The sequence below is a fragment of the Pteropus alecto genome, unplaced genomic scaffold (genome assembly GCF_000325575.1).
Source record: "Pteropus alecto unplaced genomic scaffold, ASM32557v1 scaffold87, whole genome shotgun sequence".
In the NCBI taxonomy this organism is placed as follows: Eukaryota; Metazoa; Chordata; class Mammalia; order Chiroptera; family Pteropodidae; genus Pteropus; species Pteropus alecto.
Window position 1 is genome coordinate 11313748 of NW_006443225.1, and position 5989 is coordinate 11319736.

Consider the following 5989-nt stretch of genomic DNA (forward strand, 5'->3'; position numbering starts at 1 on the left):
TGTAATTCCCTTAACCTTCTTCGAGTACTGCTTCCTCGTGTATTAAATAAAGGGACTGGGCTATGATTTTTTCCCCTCTCTTTCAGTTCTGACACTCTCTGACTTTAAAAGACCATCTACAGAATAAAAGTGCACACTATAAGTCAGCTTGAAGTGCAAAATTCTAAAAGCCTATTAGATTGGATTGTTTCTTCAAGAGAACCAACTGGAGGCTAGAAGGGTTGATAATCATTAAATATTGGACTGACCACTGAGAGACTGCTAGTTATTTCTCAGTTTGTTCTCCCAGATCTGTCTCCCTGGCTAAAGACCATTATTTCAGAGCCTTCCTTGCAGGCAAGGGCCTCTGATTTTGGCCAGTAGAAGCAATGTTTGGACATCAGGACTGTGCTCTTAAAGGAGAGTGACCATTGCTTTCCACTGTCCTGCTGCCTGGACCACAAGAGCTAGAAGCTCTTTTGAACCACGTTTGAGAGTTGAGTTGAGCATGGCAGAGGTATAGGACAGTGGGAGCCTGGTTCTCAGGCACTACCCACTATACCTGCTCTGTATTTTTATATGAGAAATAAATTTCTTGTTTAAGCCATTGCATTCTGGAGTTCTTTGTTATAGCTAAAAAAAAAAAAAAGAGAGAGAGAGAGAAGAAAACAATCCTATAGTATCCTTAATAACATAGTAAAACATTTTTAAAATTTTAATCTGTTTTTAACGTACAGTGAGAAAAAGAACAAAGATGGTAATTTTATCGAAGAGAACCACTTAGTAGAAGTTCTCGTCTACCTTTAATGAAATAATTTTTTAGGAAATTTACACCTCCTAGAATGGATCCTAAAGCTTTATATTCTGCATTCCACTTTATCACAAAGACGCTAATGCCCAGAGGCAGACTGGTAAGGCATTTATCTGGCAAAGCAAATTCTAATCCTATGAACCAGTTATCTACTGATTGATCATAATGAAGACTCTAAAACAAGTCACCAAAAGGATTTTATTTTCTGTTCAGTAATCCCATTGACAAAGACAAAAAAAACATGTAATGCTTTTGTGGCTCCCACAATATAAGTTGTGAAGTTATGAAACATTAACATCCTTCATTGCCTTTCAAGGGGTGGAAATCATTATGTTAATGGTATTACCGAGAAAATATCCTGGCGCCATATAATAAAGACTCCATTATCAGAGTGAGCCCGAGGAGAAAGTGGCCCCAGAAGCATTTGAAACACCCCTCCCTCTGCTGGCTCCGTGGCAGAAGGGTTGCTGATCCCCATGGAGTACTGTCTGCCTATGGGAGGGCTGCAGCATTGCACGTCTTAAATAAGCGAAGCAGGAGTCCCCAACTCACAGAACACGCCACAGGGAAGGAAGCGTTTGTATAATCAGCTGATAAACAATCAGCAATTAGGGGTTGCACTTTGAGCTAGTGCATAAGGAAAACTAAAAACATTTTACAATAAGGGCCAAGAGCTCAAAGAAACTTCCAGAAGGCACTGGTGAACAATTCCATTAACGACACACTAGCTTGTCAAGGAATGGTTAGTCTCCGGTACATCCTTCATAGCCTCTAATGCCCTGTATCTATATCTCACATATTTCAACTCATCTTATGATCTGAGATGGCTCTTTTTTTCTTTAGGTCCTTATGATGAATGAGGCCTGCCGGCTTTGCTTGTTAAAGATGAGCACTGCTGCAGAGATTTCCCTGGCCTGACTGCAGAGGGCTTTCAGGGCTGAGCAAAAGTGAAACAGAGGCAGGAGAATCAGAGTCTCATTACGGAGACCTTGAAAGGCAGGCAGAGGATTCTGGGTTTGACGTAGTTGGCAACAGGGGGCCAAGTAGGTCTTTGAGCAAGGAGTAACAGAACGAACGTTTTATTTCAGTCAGATCATCAGTATGAGAAAGGACTAGAGAAAGGTAGATCAGTTAGGAGAAAATGACTTTAACCGAGGCTGAGATAAAGAAGTCCTGAACACAGCTGGTGGCCATTATAAGGGAGAGAAGAGATCAAATAGGACGTCTTTTTACAGGCATGGAAGAAAGTAGAGATAAATTTGCTCTTTGGGCATGACATAAGGGAGTAGCTGAACACTTGAAATAAAGCCCATGAAAGCAGCAAACATATTAAGAATAACAAGGCTGAACTCACAATGTACCGTGCAAACCAGGACCCTTCTCAGACTGAAAGGGGGCATTCCAATTACCATGCCAGGACGGCAAGTGCAGACAGGGCCGGTCTCTGCCAGATTGGGCCAGTCTTGGGCAAATAGCGATTTATGACCATCCTAGTGGAAAAGAGTTTTAACTGTCAACATAGAAGGTGACTCTTGGGTTCCTATGGCCAGCTTGATCTCTTGTCCTCTAGTGCCCGGTTTCTAAAAGCTTAGAGCATTCAAAGGAAGCCACCGTCGGATGATAAAAGAATTAACAGCTGCCCTTAGAGAGAGGGGGAACCAGCCAGAGAGGCCCTGCAGTTGAATCTGCTCTGCCTGCACTTCTCACAGTCCCCTTCTGTTAAATATGTCACATCCCAATTTGGGGCCCCTTTACTCACAGGATTTCGAGGGCCAAACTTCTTTCTAAAAAGAAGTCTTATCTCCTTTAAGTCTATTTTCTGAATCTCTATATCCTGTTTCCATGGATGACAAATAACTGGGGTGTGTGCGGGGTGGTGGCAGGTGAGGGACAGGAGGTGGGGATGTGGCTGCAGCATGGACCATGACTAATCAAAAAGTCACAGCTGGTCAGTGGCCGTAAGCAGCCCTACACACACCTGTGGTCATGAGAAAAAGGCAGAGTCGTCGGAGCTGTTCCCTTCAGAAAAGAGAAGACATGACAGGGGTCTTCAAGGAATGGAGGCCTGGGCAAGGAAGGAGGAGTCAGGAGGCCTCGGATGCAGATCCAACACCAGTGGGTTTAAGTCCCTGGGAGCAGTGCTGGTGGCAGGAAGTCATCGTCTCCGTCCCCCTCGCCCAGATCCGGCAGGGCTGGACAACCAGAACAGGTGAGGCCCTGGAAGGCGTGTCCACCCTTCTCGGCCCACCGAGCCCTTGTCGGTCCCCATCACAGTATTCCCGCACGGCACTCACACCTTTCACACTGTTAGGGGTGGGGCTATTTTCCTAACTAACCTGCAAGCTGTCAGAGGGTGTTGGCTCTGTTGGCCAATGTTCTTGGCACAGAGTACGCATTAGAATAATACGTGATGAATGAATGAAGGCACAAACCCACGGCCACTTTCTGTGCTATTTTTTGGTGTTTTCTGTTTTTTTTTCTATCCCTGTGGTCTCTGCCTGCTTTTTAAATAATGATTTACTCTCAGTGATCACCATGGAGATGGTGACTAAGATTAAACTTCCAATTTTACCTACATAATCTATTCCTTTCCTTTATTATCCTGAAACATCAGTTCCCTAAGCAAGATGAAATATTCAGTTTTTCTTAAAAGCGACTCTTTTCTATACCTGAATGGGTGGCAGAGTGAGAAGTACTAGTTTGTCGAGTTAGGCGGAGCTGGGTTAGAATCCTAGCTGTGGCCTTCCAGCAACCCTGGGTTAGTTATCGATGAATTTGGGTGACTCCTTCTACACCTCATTTAGCTTATCTGTGACACAGGAATACCAAACACATAAGGTTGTTACAGAAATTAATCTTTAAGTACATGTTTATATTAGCTATTTTGCCACTCTGTTAAGTACTTAGTAAGTGCCAAAACCATGCGATATTCATGCTAATGCATTGAATCCTCATAAGAACTTGGTGAAAAGGGTTCTAATATTATCTCCATCGTCCCAGAGGCTCAGAGAGGTTAAGTAAGTCACCTGAGGTAACAGAGCTACTCAGTGTGAGAAAGCAGAAATTGAAACCCAGGTAGTTGAACTTCGGGGCTTATAAACATTATGCTGCACTGACTCGCACGGAGGAGGTACTGAATGAGCAGTTCTCGAAAAAACCATAGCTGCTAATTCCACAGCATTACCAGAATGCGTTGCTTTATTGTCTTAGATCTGTTTTACCACCACTTAAAACAGAACTAGGCTCACTTCACGTGATGCAGAAGATCGTTATGTGTTCTGCCCTCAATATCACAGTATAAGAAGCAGGTCTGACTTTCAGGAATACGAGATGAGTGCAAAAGAGAATACAGAGTGATGTTTGTCTGCTGGAGTCCACTCACTGACGGACAGACGTTTGTTATGGAAACGTCTGACTTGCGTTTGTAGCCCTCAAAGCCCTCTGATGGGAGAGTATCAATAAACATTATCTGAAGTCATCTTCCTCATTCCTTTTCTATGTGTTTTTTATTTATTTATTGTTCTATGTAATTTTTAAATCTCGTAAATGTGTAATTTAATATAGCTAGCCAAAAAGGTTTTAGCTTGTCATCAGATTTTCCTTACAGTCTCATTTTTTTTCCTGACACTTAAATCTGCCATTTACTAAGCATCTATTATACAATTGGCATGCTACAATTGTCACTTGTTTATGTAGAAAAGAGGATTGAGCTCAATAGTTGCTCTCTGGGGGGCATGCTGGTCTGCCCTGGATGTCCTATTTTTTATTCATGTGCAGAGTCCTGCAGATGACAATCCCGTATTATCAGATTATATTATCAAGACCTACAGAAATACTTTTACGAAAATGCAAGAAATAGGGCTGCTCCATAATCATCAACAAAACAAAAACGAATTCCATAAGGGATGAAAATGAGGTGGTTTGGAATTATAACTTCGGCCGGGTAACAAAAATAATGCGAAATACTATTTCACCACATCATCCCATCAGCTTCTTATTCACTGAATAATAGCTAGACTTACAGCAAGTGGTTCCTGAGGAAAGAAAGCAAAATATTCCCCACCCCACACAGCATTTGTCTTTGGTGATGAGGGCATGAGGTGTAGCTAATGCAGGTAAGTGAAAACCCCCCACTTTCGATGATGCGTGTGCCCAGAAACATTTCTGGTTTGAATGAAGTTCTAGGCTTCTACTGTGATGGACAGGTAAGGTCGCCTTCTCCAGTCTCTCACTGTTGTATCCTTTTCTTCCAACTTTCAGACATCTGGTTAATTATACATCTGGGACTAACTTATTATGCAGCAGCCACAAAGAAAGCGGCAATTATTATTTTCACGGCAGTACGACAGAAAAGGCAGTGTAGCTTCCTCCAGAAAGGTCTCAGTTGCTGCACATTCTAGAAGAAAAGAGCACCACCGTTGGCCTCGTTCCTTCTACTAAATGGTGCTCGGCGAAGTGCACACACCTGCTCAGCTGAAGCAGGACTGGTCCTTGTCACTGAGCACCACACAAGGAAATAATTACGGAGGGCCACAGCTGAGTGGAGGAGTGAGGTCCTGTCACGTGGCACATCTAAACCTGTGATATATGTTTATCACCTGGCCTGCATCAGCTAAGAGAGTCAGAGTAAATTCTTCCACAGCCTTAGCCTGGACCATCAGTCTTTAAACACGAGCTTCCTTATCCAGGTCACCAAGGGCGGTGACAAATGACAGGATGTAAAGCCTGAACCATGTGTGTCCGGGAGGCCATAAAGCATCTCTCAGATGTTAACTCCTTTCTGTTTCCCGTGGGAACATCAAGGTGGAAAATTTGGGATTGCATTACCATCTCTGGACCTCACCTCAACCAAAGCCCCCACCCCTCTAAAACTGAGGACATGTTTTTAAAGTTTCCTCTGTAAGCACTGTATTCAGGGCAACTCTAAAGGCAGAGCCCAGGTCCTTCAGGAGAGAAAGGGAAACACAATTCTTTTCCAGGATTGCGCTTATAAATTCTCTAAATTCCTAGAAAGAAGAATTTTGCTTTAAGTCTGTGGGCATTACCTGCTCATAATCCAGATCTAGTTGCAAGCTCTCCTCACCTGATAATTATTGAGGGATAAACTACTTAAAAAAGATTTAAGACACCGGTTTCGCTCCTCTGTAGAAAGGACTCGAACTAGAGTTGCTATTTAAGGTTCTTCCAGCTCTAAAACAC

At 43.1% G+C, this 5989-nt stretch overlaps 1 protein-coding gene across 1 annotated transcript in view; it reads right to left on the reverse strand.

Annotated features, from left to right (window-relative positions):
• The window catches only part of CPA6 (carboxypeptidase A6), a 221922-nt gene that overhangs the window by 214748 nt on the left and 1185 nt on the right, over positions 1-5989 (reverse strand). The window lies entirely within an intron of this gene.